Here is a 338-nt window from a genome sequence, read left to right as displayed (position 1 = left end):
GGCGCAGTGCACGGTGCGCCCACTCCCGCGCCGGGGCTCCTGGGTCCCAGCCCGCGCCTCGGACTTGACCTCGCACGAGCGGACGAGTCGGCGGCGCGNTACATTCCAGGTAGCTGAACCCCCTAGTTTAAAATGAGTAAAATGTATTTCTACTAGAAGTAAGAAGGAAGCTTCTCTGGGCACAGAAGAGCTACAGTACCTGAACTGAAAGGAGCTAATATGAATGAATTAAGAAAATTAGTTCACATAAGGCTCCTGGGTGGCTCAGTCGGTTAAGCGGTTAAGCGTCGGACATGGGCTCAGGTCAGTCCGACTTGGGCTCAGGTCAATCTGAATTG

The sequence above is a fragment of the Crocuta crocuta genome, unplaced genomic scaffold, assembly GCF_008692635.1.
Source record: "Crocuta crocuta isolate KB4526 unplaced genomic scaffold, BGI_CrCroc_1.0 scaffold25, whole genome shotgun sequence".
Taxonomy (NCBI): Eukaryota; Metazoa; Chordata; class Mammalia; order Carnivora; family Hyaenidae; genus Crocuta; species Crocuta crocuta.
The sequence above is the reverse complement of the archived record's forward strand: the minus strand, read 5'-3'. Positions refer to the sequence as shown.